Raw genomic sequence first — 14,898 nt, 5'->3', positions numbered from 1 at the left:
TTTGCTACATTGTATACAATCGATCTGATAATATTGCGTTAACTGTGTAGAATAGACAGATTGTTACATTGTTTCGAATCGGCAAGTGATCTTTCACTAACTAGGTAGAATGGAGAGACCGTCGTCTCTGTATCGAATCTATCATGACCTTTCATTGACTGGGTGGAATGGAAAGATCATTACATTGTATCAAATCGATATTGTGACCTTTCATTAATCGGACTGAATGGAGAGATTGTTTCATTTCATTGAATCGATAATGTGATTTTTCATTAGCTGGGTAAAATGGAGACTTTTTTATTTGTATCGAATCGATCATGTGATCTTTCACTAACTGAGTAGGATGGATTGATTGTTACATTGTGACGACTCGATCATGTGGTAGTTCATTCACTGGGTAGAATGCAGAGAACTTTATATTTTATCTAATCGATCATGTGATTTTTCATTGACTGGGTAGAATGGAGAGATTGTAATATTTCAGTGAATCGATAATGTGTACTTTCATTACCTGTGCAAAGTGGGGAGATTTACATTGTATCGGATTGATCATTGACTGGGTAGAATGGAGAGATTATTTCATCGTATCTAATCGATTATTTAATATTTCATTGTCTGGGTAGAATGGAGAGATTGTAACATTGTATGTAATCAATCATATAATGCTTCGTTGAGTGAGTAAAATGGAGAGATTGTTACATGTTATCGAAGTTATCATGTAATCTTTCATTCACTGTGAAAAATGGATAGATTATTAGATTTTATCGAACTGATCATGTGGTCTTTCATTGACTTGGTAGAATGGAGAGATTGTTACATTTTTTCGAATCGATAATGTGATGTTTTATTGACTGGGTAGAATAGGGGAAATTAGTTTCTTTTTATCAGATCGATCGTGTGCTAATTCGTTAACCAGGTGGAATAGAGAGTTTGTATCGAATCTATCTTGTGATCTTTCATCGGCTGAATAGAATGGAGAGATTTGCTACATTATATTGGATCGATCATGAGATCTTTCATGGATTGCAAAGAATGGAGAGATTGTCGTCACTGTATCAAATCTATCATGATCTTTCATTGACTAGGTTGAATGGAGAGATTGTTACATTGTATCATATGTATCATGTGATTGACTGGGTAGAGAAGAGAGATTGTTACATTGTATCAAATGTATCATGTGACTGGCTGGGTAGGGAAGAGATTGTTTCGACTCTATCATTGTTACAGTGTACCAACTCTATCATACTATCTTTCACTGACTTGACTGGGTAATTGAATCTAGCATAGATTGACTAGATAGACTGGGAAAAAAATTACGTTGTATCGAATCTATCATGTGATTTTTAATTGACTGGGTAGAATGGAGAGATTGTTATATCTTATCAAATCTAGCATGTGATCTTACATCGACTTATCTGGGTAATCGAATCTATCGAGTAGTCTTTCATTGACTGGGTAGAAAATATACATTGTTATATTCGAGATGGTCGTTTTGAAGATACTTAATATCTGAGGCTTAGTACCCTAGTTTTGGCACATGTGCCATATTTCTGCCCTCTTTGACCCCTTGCTTTGGCTGAATAAACAAATTAGTCCATTCATCCATTCACTGAATAATAGTTATTTGAACATTTACATCCTGACCTTAGTCCCTGATAAATTGATTTAGTTTGTTTTGTTGTTGTTGTTGTTGTTTTGAGGGTGGGGTGGCTAAGTTTATTGTGTTATATTCCAAATGTATTATGTAAAATAAGATCCATGAGATTAAAATATCTATGTTTAGGTAACACACTGCTAGAGTCATCTGCATAGTTCTAACTCTATTCAAATATCTTGTTTACGTTTCTTATGAATATGCATTTTTCCTTCTAACTTTTGGTGAGTTTATTCTTCTACATGTATATATATGAATGCGACCTATTCCTCTTATCTACCAAAAGTACTCGGCAAATTGTCTTTCTTTTCTTGAAGTAGGTAGACGATAATGATATATAACTACTTAAGCAAATTTCATTTCGTCGTGAAATTTTTTCCATTCATTATTTCTATACACCTGTAAATATACCTTGTCAGCCTTATACAGGTCCAGACAAAAGTATGCGTCAAAAGGATAGGTCTGCCAAGACAAATGTATTCCTTTAAGAATAGGACTACATTATTCTTGACAGGTGATCTTGACCTTTCTTTCTGCGTCATAATTCATCGTTTACGAAAAGAACACTTTAAAACTCTCTCGTCACTGCCATTATATGAAGTATCGATTTTGACTTAGTAGAAATAGTGCTTACAGGTCTTTGGTGCATTTTTATAATGGAGATCGCTGATGATACAACAAAACTTTATACATTTTAAAACTGCTTCTTCTCCTCTTAGTAGTCATTTTGTAACTTAATCAATTTGCGCTAGCAAGATTAACACTTATTTTATCATCGATTGTTCTAACTAATACATTAAATAACTAAAATACGATGCTACATTAAAATCCAAATCACACACACACACACACACACACACACACACACACATATATATATATATATATATATATATATATATATATATATATATATATATATATATATATATATATATATCTTTTCTTTGTTCTGTCGTTTTTTAAACTGAACCTAAGTATTTATCTGACCATTAAGAAAACGAAGAGTAATATTGGAAGTATTTTGACAATAACAAAGGTACAAATAGGCTACTGTCTGGAAGACACGCCACAGTTTTTATTGATGAAAATAAGTGATCGTTGGAATATGTATATATTTATGTATAGACACCTTCTGAATATACCTCATTGGTTTTCTCGTAAATATATTTACCTATAAAGTAAATTATTTGGAACTATGCCAATAAAACGAGCTTTGAAAGTGTAAACTCACTGACACACTCTTCTTTTGACACCTTCTGAATATACCTCATTGGTTTTTACGTAAATATATTTACCTATAAAGTAAATTATTTGGAACTGTGCCAATAAAATGAGCTTTCAAAGTGTAAATTCACTGACACACTCATCGTTTGAGTGTAGTTGGTAATCGACATTTTACGTGGATATATAGGTATATAGATACAGAGAGAACAAAATAAGGTGAGTTTCAAGCAATGTTATTTATAAAACTTTCTTATAATACCATTTTTCGATTTGTACGCATGAAGGTGTGACTATTTTATAAAGATATAAAGAAAACACGTTAAATGATTTTTCAGACTAGCAAAACAAGAGACAAGCTTTGAAAGTAAACAGATACTACTGATCTTAATACACATATCATGCCAATTTTAGATTGTGGACACCAAACTATCAACCCTGTACATTAAGTCAGTATACTACGTGAATAAGATAAATGCAATCGAGATATCCCCATTTTCATTGAATTCAAAGTTTTAAATGACACTGCTTGATACAATATTTCCAGCTTAATAGTTCATAGTTCCAACTAGAAAATGGAAGTTTTGTTTTCAAAAAATATCTTTGTTTCCATTTTGCTTTTAGCTCAAGTGCGCACAAAGTCCAAATCAAAACTAACTAAAGATGTAGATACTTGATCTAAATATATAGACGAATTTACTGCATAAGCGTTTCGACATCTTCTTTTAATCTAATGAGCAGTACTTTTCATAATATTGGGTTTAAGCAGGCTACAGAATTCACTATATACGGACATCTTCATAATTTAATTTAATCCAACTACAAAAAGTCAGTCAGCAGCAAGAAAAATGGCATTTTTCGCCATCATTCGTAGCAGGCATTGTAATTGCATGCATTAATGTCATTTCTTTTTTAGACATTAACAAAAGAAGGCTATTATGATAAATCACGAATTAATCGTTTAATGACAATAATCACACCATAAATGCTTTTAATACTTTTCTATTTGCATTGATTTTATTTTAATTATTGTACCCTTAAAAAGATGAGCATGATTTATTTATATGTATCATAATGTATACACATGCGCAGATAGGGTTAAATAAGGTTAGTTATATCTGTGTAAATATAGAAAGTATGTAGGCCTTCATGGCAAGTTGCCTTTCTTGTCTTGTGACTTACCCGGATGTATTCGATATTTCCTGAATAAGGTGCGCGACAAAAATTTTTTTTTAAGCTTTGCAACATTTGAGAAGCTTGAAACCAAACTTTACTACGTGAACATGATAAAAGTGAATATTTTCATTTAAATAGATTTAAAATCTGTTGTGATACCGTATCTTCAGCTATATAGTTCACGCAGCCGATCATGAAACAGAAATGTACACGTGTTCTTAATAGTTATACTTAATTCTCAAAGACACGGTATTCTTTTTATTTTAGCTCAAAACTACCCCATGAAGTTCAAATGGTCGAAAAGTGATGTTCATTTTACCGATTGAAGCTATTTTAACCTCTCTTTATTTAGTAATAAGCAGTAGTTCGCTCTTTTTTACAAATAAACAATAGTTCGCATCTAATCGAAATTTTCTAAGTGTTTAAACTAATTTTAGGTAGTAATCTCCCTTTGCCCAAGGGAAAATAGTCTAATCGAGTCGCGATTGAATACCTGGGTGTGGGCGGGGGTAACAACATGCCTTACCTTTATCTATATTTAGTTGTGATCATTACCTGTTCAATGCTTTGATAGAGTAAAATAACCATGAAGAGACATACATCGATTTTTCCTCGTAGTGCTTTATGTCATTTTTCTTGGGGATTATTATAGCCAAATCGTTGTTATATAAAATCATTATATTCAGGTCCAGAATTTCATGTAAACAATAATCATACCTTATTGTACAATACGCATAAAGACACAATATACGAAATCAAGTGCAAAAACAATAATCATTCCTTATTACTCAATACGCATATATCAACGTGTATGACATCACGTGCAAATACACTAATCAGACCTTGTTATACAATGCACATAAAAATCCATTGAATGAAATTAAGTGCAAACATAATTATGATATCTTGCTAAAACATGATTATAATATCTTGTTAAAACATGAATATAATATCTTGTCAAAACATAATTATAATATCTTGTTAAAACATGAATATAATATCTTGTCAAAACATAATTATAATTTCTTGTTAAAACATGAATATAATATCTTGGCAAAACATAATTATAATATCTTGTCAAAAAATGATTATAATATCTTGTCAAAACATAATTATAATATCTTGTCAAAACATAATTATAATATCTTGTCAAAACATAATTATAATATCTTGTCAAAAATGATTATAATATCTTGTCAAAACATAATTATAATATCTTGTCAAAACATAATTATAATATCTTGTCAAAACATAATTATAATATCTTGTCAAAAAATGATTATAATATCTTGTCAGCACATATTTATATTATCTTGTTCAAATTCTCATTGCCTGTAATAGAATACTAAATGATTTTTTATTATTTATTTGTCTATTATTATTATTAAAAATAGATACAGATTTTACTTTGCTCATTGGGTTTCTGTGAAATAGAATCTGTTTTGTCGTTTTAACTTGGTTTGGTTTGGTTTGTTTTCTTTAATAATTAAATTCTATCTGAATTTGAAAACTACCAGAGTTGTAATTTTAGATCGCATGAAGAAGGAAAGAGTGAAAAGAAACCCATATTAATCACTCAATGTTTAATATTATTACAAGTTCCAAAACGTGCTGCTCAACAAGTGACAAGCACGAGTCGCTCGAAACAACAGTGTAACCACAAGTTGATTTCTACAAATTTTAGCAGAACCGCCTTTTGTTTTGTTTCATTTTACGCATAGTTAGCAAAATGTAACATTAGATTACAGAAACTTTAACCTTTATACAGCAGTTCTAATTTGCATATCAATGTACGAATGTCTTCAATGTCTACTAAAATCAACGCTGACCTTCAGGTCATAATGGTCTGTGCGGCCGTTACATTGTTTACTAGCGTCATCTAAAGAGCGATTTAAGTGAGTAATTTGATTCATACACAGACATCAGCGAATTTAAAAGCATTAGGTTTAATAAACACTGAAAGAGTACGAGCTTTGGTGATGCAAATTAACCTCTTATGCGTTTTTATGATCATTGTAGAAAGCAAAACTTTATGTTTATATTATGATTATTTTTTTAAGTTTATTTCGTTATTTATATTATATTTGTTTAGCTTTATGAAGTAGTTAGTAACACTTTCAGATTATAAACAAAATAATGTAATTCATGCAATATATACCCAAACATAGAAGACTTACTATTAAAAACTGTAAGAGGCAGAATGTACTTGGGTTCCTGGGTTCTTTAAAGTGATTTGTGTGGAATATCTCGTTGTAACTTCAGTTTAGAGGTTAGAGCAAACCTGTGAAGAAACATTTATCATTAATGTCCATATTCATCTTTTATAATACGTTATATATATATATATATATATATATATATATATATATATATATATATATATATATATATATATATATATATATATATTGTTTTCAATTTAATTAAAATCTGGGTCAAGTTAAAATGTTTATAAAGATGGATTTAATAAACAAATAATTAATTTCTGTTCTATATCAGTTTATGAGAATCCATCATCAGTTTCAATATGTGTTGTACACATCAGTTATAATTCGAGAGGACTAATACATTGCTTGGAATGATTGCCAACTCATTCAACGACATTCTGGACTGCATCATTGTGTTATATAGGAACATTCAAGACTATTGTGTTATATCGGAACATTCAAGACTATTGAAATTCATTAGGAACATTCCATAATTTTAGGACTTGTGATACGACATTCAGTATTATTTGGGATTTAATTCACAATACTGTAAGTATCTCTTTAATTTTCACTTTTAATTGTAGAAAAACAAATTGATTGTTGATTTTACTAAAAATTTTCTTTTCGAGGTAAATTTTGCAAAAATTATTCCATCTTATGTTGTTTTTTTATACATAATTTAGATTAAGACATGGAAACATAGAAATAATAGTAATAACAGAAAAAAGAAAGATGAAAACAAAATAATAAGCAATCATTTATCAGAAAAAATAATCAGTAATCTCCCTTTGTCTAATGGAAAAGTCCCGCACTCGAGTTACAATCAAAGGCCTTTATTTGAATTAATATTTACATAGAATTTACGTACAGGCAAGTGATGTCCCTGTTTCTTCAAAAACAGTTTAACCTTTATACCCAAGATAATTAAGTATTATAAAGACAGCTTGTATTATTGAAACTCGTCACAACACAAACCGAAACTACAAAGAATCACGAGGACCTTCCATTTTGAAAGGGAACGATAACATAGCTCGTATTGTTTCCTCTTATATTTAACCGATAAAATGTCAGTTTGATTGAAAACTTCAAGACTTCATAAATGAATACAAAACGTTATTGAGTACAACTCTAGAATACGACCCTGCATCCTCATTTTTATCTTTACTCATGAATGCGCATGACATTGTCAAAATATTAACTATGTATGTCAGTTATCAAACGACAAATATTTTGAAAATCTAAATAATTATGAGATTCTGCATGACGCTTTACCCTTGTTAAATATCGGTTTATGAAATTCTCTATTCTCTAGTTGCCAATGGCATATGTTCGTCCATAGCATTAAAGGTTTAGTAATAAAGATGGCCAACCTGGTGTGGCTTTCGGTTTTATTCTAAAATAGTTCCAAAACCGTAACGCTTTCAAGCTCCTCAAAATCCATGAAATATTGTTTCATCATAATAAAATGTAATCAACTAATTAACTGTATGATAATGTTTGAAAAGAAAATCATCAGATATCAAAATACGATATACGATTCGTTAAAATTTCACTCAGTGTATTCCTCCGCATTCTGTGCAGTAAACATTATAGCAGCAAAACGTATTATTGCTATACTCTGTATTATGTTCCAGTTAAAGATGGTACAGTGAAAAACTGAAGAACCTGTCGTCACCTTCAAGATCGAAAAAAATATAAATAAATAAACTTGGCTATTACTGATTTTACTACTGTTATTTCTATCGCTACTAATTTTCTACTTCTACTACTGCTATTACTACTACTACAACCAATAATAGTAATAATAATAACAGCAACCGAAATATATGTTTAATTTGATTAATTTCTAAAATGTGTAATAACACCAGTATAATGAAACAGATTAGATAGTTATCATTAGTTCCAATCAGTAGTAGAACCCTGCCGCAATTACGGCATCTATCAACCCAGCTATCTGTGACTATCGCTCTTTACCCACTAGTCCCCCAAAAATCATCGATGAGAGTTGAAGTAAAGGACAAAGCCTCACTCTTTATGCATTAGCAATTTAACACTCAGCTATATGCACACACTCACTGGATTTATATTTGGTAAAGTTATATAAATTAAACTATAATTGTAAATTAAAACATTTATGGAGACTGATGGAATGGGGAGGCCTTGTCCAAATTATTTTTAGAAAAATAAATCAAATGAAACATCATGTATCTCTGCACAAGAAAATTTGTGGAACACTCAATGTTTGCAAAATGAAAAACAAAAATACCACAAACTCATTGATCATATTGACGAAGTTTTAATGTTGGATCATAGCAATATTTTTTGCTGAACCATTTATAAAATAATTCCCAGATATTACTAGCACTATAAATGTATTGGCCACTCAAAACACCCTAGGCTTTCTAACAAATTCATATTTTCATAACTTCTTGATACAATCTATTTTATAGACCACATTATATTTTCTTCATTATTTAAGTAGAACGGAAAACAATTATTGCTTTCTCCACACATAATCGCACTGACCAGGTTTCAGAGAGGTGATATAAATATGTATTGTATATTTATTTACAAATTTACATGGGATAGAAATGTGGTATAAGCTAATTATGGTTAAAAATAATATTTAAAAAAATCAAACTTTTTGATTGACCGCTTTCAAACATAAAAATGTATAATGGAATGTTTTAGACATTGTAAATTATTACAGATTATATTCATTGATAACAACACCGAGATAGGTGCCATTAGTCTATATAGCAAGATTGTAAACTCAGCACAGTATGAGAAGGAATAAATGTATGTATTTAATAATTGAACAAATTCGCATTCGTCTAGATTTGCAGGACATGATGAAGATCTTGTAAACTTTACAATGTCAATCTATAGCAATTAGACAAATACAGAGATATAGCTTATGAAAAACAGCGTGTGACTTAAAATAACAAGTTGTGTCTGTGTATGAAACAGTTTTTTTTTGGGATAAGCAATAGGAATGGAAAATTCATAAGGATTGATGACATGAATTTTCCAGATCGCTGAAAAATAACAGTCTGAAAGGACCTCTCAAAATTTCAGATTATAAAAAAAATGTTTCAGTTTTATTATAATTTATATTTAAGTAATAAGTTTCCATAATATTTTCACTATTATTATCTATGCAAGATATTTTATATAAATTATATAATTTATATTGTAATTACACTGGTCAAAAAAATGTTAAAGACGTCTACTGCAGAGATTAAATGTTATATTTATTATAGATTTTGATGTGCTGAATTCAAATACGACAATTAAAACAACTGATTGGCTACTGTGTCCAAGATATTTAAGTTTTTACATCTTACATCTATGTATATTGTGTAGACAGTAGAGATTTAACATAAATTGTCTTTTAAGTGTTTATGGTTGCTTTACGTGATAATATTTCACCTGTCCTGTTTATGCAACACTTAAAAAAAAAATCAGCAAAAGGGTTATATAAAAAAATTGTATGATAAAACAAAAGGCAAAATCTGTTATGTGTATATAAGCTCATAGTTTAGTCTTTTTTATTCAGTGTCTACTCGGTGCTTCTTGGCTTGTCTCACGTGTTCATTAAATGGAGCATCTTTTGTCACTATCCATCCAATAATCTGTAAGCATTAATGGGTTCCATCTGCCCTAATAGCGTTTCTCCAATGTTGCAATGTCCTGGTGAAATCGCTCGCTGTGCTCGTTCCTTATTGCTTTGCAGTTCGGTGTGAAAAAAATCTAGATGAGAGTGCAAAAAAAATTATCTTTAGTGACATGTTGCAACCAAGACTTTTGTATGCCTTGAGGAGGTTTTCACCACCTCCCTTTAGTTGACTGCCTTATTGTTTCTGAGAAAATGTTTGACCTGGTAGGCTTTCCATTCCGTCTTTTCTGTGCTACTCATTGTGTTCGGTCAAATGAATCATCTTGAAGAAGTTCACGAATACGACGACCAACAAAGACACCTTAATTTATCTTAGCTTCGCTTACCCTTGGACATATTTCGCGGAGGTACCTGATTGCTGATTGTGTTTTGTCCATTGCCTTGACACAGTTCTTCATCAGACCCGGCGTGATGTGCAAGGATGGCAACAAAATCTGCTTTGATTCAACAAGGTGTGGATGATGAAAACATTTCCTCCCAGGCTACAATGACTGCCGGAGTGGCCATACTCCCTTGATGTAGTGAAAATGTCTGGCACGACTATCTTATTCGCATAGAAAACAGCAGCACTTTGTGTATCCAGTCTGCAAAAACCTCCAAACAGCAACAAAGCTGCCACTGATGTTGGTCATAGTTAATGCACATCAAAAGCTGTTTCATATTTTCATAGGTTTCCTTCATATGGACTGCATGACCAACTGGAATTGATAGCAAAACATTGCCATTTTGCAGCAAATCAGATTTAAGGCTCGTCTTCGATGAATCAATGAACAGTCTCCACTCATCTGGATCATGAACGATGGCTAGGGCTGCCATCCCACCATCGATGGTGTTGCAGGCTACAAGATCATCTTCCATGAAGAAGAATGTCCTTTTGGCGGCCATGGATGATGGAGACCCTGACGTCACCTGCCAGGAGATTCCACTGCTGTAGTCTGGCATCTAACAGATCTGCTGCCTTACTCTTGGATAGTTCTAAATCCCTGACAAGGTCATTCAGTTCACTTTGTGTTATGAGGTGTAGTTCAGAGGAGGAGGATGGGAGAAAATATGGGTCATGTGACATTGGTGGTTCAGGAATAGAAGTTTCATCCTCTTCCTCTTCCTCTTCTGAATCAACTGAGAATAATTCTGGTGCCTCAGGAACCGGCTGTCCTTTTCCGTGGGATACTAGACGTATAGCTGATGGAATGTTTGGATAATGCACAGTCCACTTTTTCTTCTTTGACACGCCTTTTCCACCTGGAGGCACGATGCAGAAGTAACGATTGCTGATATGATCTTTTGGCTCACTCCATATCATTGGCACTGCAAAAGGGATATATTTCCTTTTCCTCTTCAACCAATGACGAAGATTTGTTATACAAGTGATTCAGCATATGCGTGAGGCCCACCTCTTGTCCTGATCTCCAAGTTTGTAGCAAAAATAAAGGTGATAGACTTTCTTAACCATAGTGGTTATATTGCGCTTTTGTGATGCAAAAGTCACTTCACCAGAAACATAAGGAAAGTTATCTGCATTGTTCACACAAGTACGAGGCATCTCTACTCACTTTAGCTAAAAAGAAATGTCTTCATTTAAAAACTCAAAGACTGAAAAATAAGAGAGCACAACACTATGATTTCTAGAGCTGATATAAGGCAATCAGCTGAGTGATGTAGGTATAGTTAAGATTGTTTTATTCATGACTTCTAGGAATAATATGATGCAATTCATATCATGTATGACACAATGCCACCTTCAGATTGCATCATTCGTTGTTTTGCCTAAAAAGAAAGTACTGTCTAAACCTAGTCATATATCCAGTAAAAGATTATATTAGTCATTTCTCGTTTAAATTGAGACCCTTTCTCTTTGTAACTCACTTATCCTGTGCCATTCTCAAATCAATGGTCGTATTTACTGACCAGTATCATATCTTTAAAACTTTATCCAATCAACAATTTTAAGCATCATTTTCATTCTCAATGACCCAAAATAAATAAAGTTTGACTACATTTATTTGGGAAGCATTTTACATGTAGACCAGTGTATAATTATACAAAAATACCAAATCCGGTTCTTTCACAGCCTTATTCTCTCTTAACACTTACCAAATAGGACCCCTACAGCTTCCCACCGCTTAGGGCCTCACCGTGTCTAAAACCGGCACTGCATACAATCAAAACAAAGCATTAGTTGTATTTGCAAAACTAATATTGCATTCTATGTAATGGGGCACAATACTGTTTTAAATGGGACCAAAACAAAAATGTCAACTGCTAGGATACAAAATTTGGGTGTGGCATAAAGAGGGACAATGTTAATAAATTGAAAGAGCATGAATTTCACTTTTTCTTCTTTTACAAAGAATCTCTAAGATATATAAACAAATGCCGCTAAATGTAGCCTGTCAAATTTCATCTTTTTCTCCATGTATAATATCATTATATTTTAGAACTTGTGTGTACATGGTAGTGTCGATTAACTTTATAACTGATTGCAGAAAGAAGGAAAAAGGAAAATATTTTAATTTTTTAATAAGTGATGAGATGCATTGGTTTGGAAAACATATTTCTTGCTAATACCATTGAAATGTTTCAGCTCTATCATGCAGACGCTTTCATACAAAATTATCCTCAAGTAATGAATTGCCAACTACTGGTGAGATGAGACCTGGATTGCGAGCTACACAGTGGGACCAGACTGGTTAATTAACGCCAGTACACTGTATTGAAAGGTTAGTCCTTTTGCAGATATTTATCTACATCTTGAGAATAATATACTGAGATATTTTTCAATTTATCGTCAAATAATTTAAATGAGCTATTATTTGTTCATTTATATGCAAATACCTATCGATCTCCCACGCATGTTACATGTTATTTTGATGATGCCATTTTAATATTGTAAAATTACAATAATACATAGTACATTTAAATATTGTAACATTACAATGATACACAGCACAAGTGAAAACATGTTTGTTTCTTATATCTCTTCTTAGCAGAAGAAAAGTAGAAAACACTGGTATTTGGTATTTGATTCGGGACCGACCGTTTAATTTTTTTGCTGGGTGGAGTGTCCTCGATTTTTTAAAAACTATTCCTATCCCCCGTATAGCTTTAAAAGAATACTGATTTTTTTTTTCAAAAAGGAAAACAAATACTATATTAATTACACGTGCTCAGATTCAATTGTCAGTCCTTTATTATATTTGTAAATTAGGCTAATTTTTAATTAAGGAGATATGAGCTATAAACCTGTATGATTCTTGTTTTAATTATAAGTAAGAAAAAAGATTCCGCTTGTTTTGGCTCAGGTTTTTCGTACATAAATACATTAGGGCTGTTCAATATAAAAATATATAGTACCAGGGAAAGGCATTGTTTAATGTATGCCATGGTATTCTAATTACTTTACGATTGCATGTGGAATGATAAAATCTTATATATTGCATCTGTGAGTAACTACGTTGTATTGAAAATGCAGTCCCTGTGTTCCGAACATGTTTGACTGGAACAGCTCTATGCTGTGAAGCTAAATACATGACAGTAATCCTGTATATAAAAAACGTATACATCAAGCAAACCTCAGCATTTGTGTGTCATGAAAATCAAGCATTGGTTAATTGAATTAGGTATGCTCTACATAAATACAAATTAATTTGATTGTTTTCATCAAAAACACTTTGAGACTCTAACCTATTAGACCTACCCAGTGGCCATCATTCAAGTGTGATCTCTTATAACGTAGTACATATCATATGTGGCCTTTCTTATGCCTTACTACAATTTTCTCATGGAAGATTTGTCAAGTTTGTCCTGTAGCTCAAATGTTTCTCTGTTTGACCTTTCTGATCTCTTTATAGCCCTAAGTGTTTCAGGTAAAACTAATGCCTCCTTTAAAAATATATTTTTTGTGAACATGTATATCATATGTTAATATAGTTTTTAAGTCTTTGTCGACAAATGTACAAGAGAAGGTGTAAACAGATAGATAAGCAGGCAAACAGACACAGATATAAACATATTATCAACACATGTGTACAAACAAAACCATGAATTTAAATGTATATCCATATGTATGCAGATCACGTGAATTGTATGCATCATGTAAAACTCTAGAGTAAGTCAGCCAATTCTTTTTAATTATTTCAGACTATCCATCAGTGATGCTGAAGCAGAAATTGGGATAAGACCACTGTGAAAATTAAACAAAATTAAACATGATAGTTTTGTCATGACATGTAACGAAGCGAAATAGGATTTACTGACTCTCCCCAGTTATTGTACAGTCTGGTATATATTTACCGGCACTCTTAAATGGTCATACAGTCTGTAATGTATGAAAAAATATTTACCGACCCTCTAAATGGTCCTACAGTTTTGAATATATCAAAAAATATTTACCGACCCTTCTAAATTGTCACACAGTCTGAAAGATATCAACAAACTATTACCGATTCCACTAAATGGTCATTCAGTCTGGAATGTATCAACAAGTCGTTTTACTATACCTAAATTGGAACAGTGTTTATGGAGCATGATTATGTTAGAAATTTAAAATAATGCCAAATGCCGTTCTGACAAAATTAGTTATATGAATAAACACTGAAGAATTAAATAATAATAATAATAATAATAATAATAATAATAAAGACTTATTTAGAGAAGGTAACTCAATTAGTTACAGAACTAATCTACCTTGAGGCCTTATAAAAAGAAAAATGTTGAGACTTCCAACTTTCATTGTTGGATGTTCTACAATCAGATTCAACAGAAAAAAAACATATGTTCATCCTATTGCATTATAACAAGTTGAAAAGGTTTTCTTATATATGCAAATTCTGTATGAAAAGAAGATTTCAGGGCCTATAAAGGATCAAAATGTTACTTTTCGTCGCCCTAGGAAACGAGCAAGTTCACATATTCTGTACTAAGTATTGGAAATCAGGACTGGGAGAATGTATTAAGTA

General features: G+C 31.8%; 1 long non-coding RNA gene across 2 annotated transcripts; it reads left to right on the top strand.

Annotated features, from left to right (window-relative positions):
• The first annotated feature begins 2,966 nt into the window (after positions 1-2,966).
• On the top strand, positions 2,967-14,152 carry LOC149774285 (uncharacterized). 2 transcript variants are annotated; one of them, XR_016416895.1, is made up of 4 exons: positions 3,003-3,097; positions 6,554-6,810; positions 12,525-12,660; positions 14,081-14,152. It is a non-coding gene; the product is annotated as an uncharacterized LOC149774285 (long non-coding RNA). The 2 variants fall into 2 exon arrangements; XR_016416896.1 differs by lacking the exon at positions 6,554-6,810 and having other exon boundaries at positions 2,967-3,097.
• Positions 14,153-14,898: the final 746 nt, after the last annotated feature.

This window comes from Sinohyriopsis cumingii, unplaced genomic scaffold (genome assembly GCF_028554795.1).
Source record: "Sinohyriopsis cumingii isolate HCF-2022 unplaced genomic scaffold, ASM2855479v2 utg000356l, whole genome shotgun sequence".
NCBI lineage: Eukaryota > Metazoa > Mollusca > Bivalvia > Unionida > Unionidae > Sinohyriopsis > Sinohyriopsis cumingii.
The sequence above is the reverse complement of the archived record's forward strand: the minus strand, read 5'-3'. Positions and strand labels throughout refer to the sequence as shown.